Below are 210 nucleotides of genomic sequence, written 5' to 3'. Positions count from 1 at the left end.
AACATTATAAATGTCTTTAATGTCACTTTTGATCAATTTAATGCAATGTTGCTCAAAAAACAATAATTTATTTCAGAAACATCTTACTGACCCCAAATGGTAGTATAATTTTACATACATATAGGGTGGCCATATGGCCATAGGGTGGTTCATACGGGACACGTACTGGCCAGGATTTTTATATTGCCTAAAACATCCAAAGTAGTTTGA

This window comes from Sinocyclocheilus grahami, unplaced genomic scaffold (assembly GCF_001515645.1).
Source record: "Sinocyclocheilus grahami isolate Dianchi unplaced genomic scaffold, SAMN03320097.WGS_v1.1 scaffold7753.1, whole genome shotgun sequence".
NCBI lineage: Eukaryota > Metazoa > Chordata > Actinopteri > Cypriniformes > Cyprinidae > Sinocyclocheilus > Sinocyclocheilus grahami.
The sequence above is the reverse complement of the archived record's forward strand: the minus strand, read 5'-3'. Positions refer to the sequence as shown.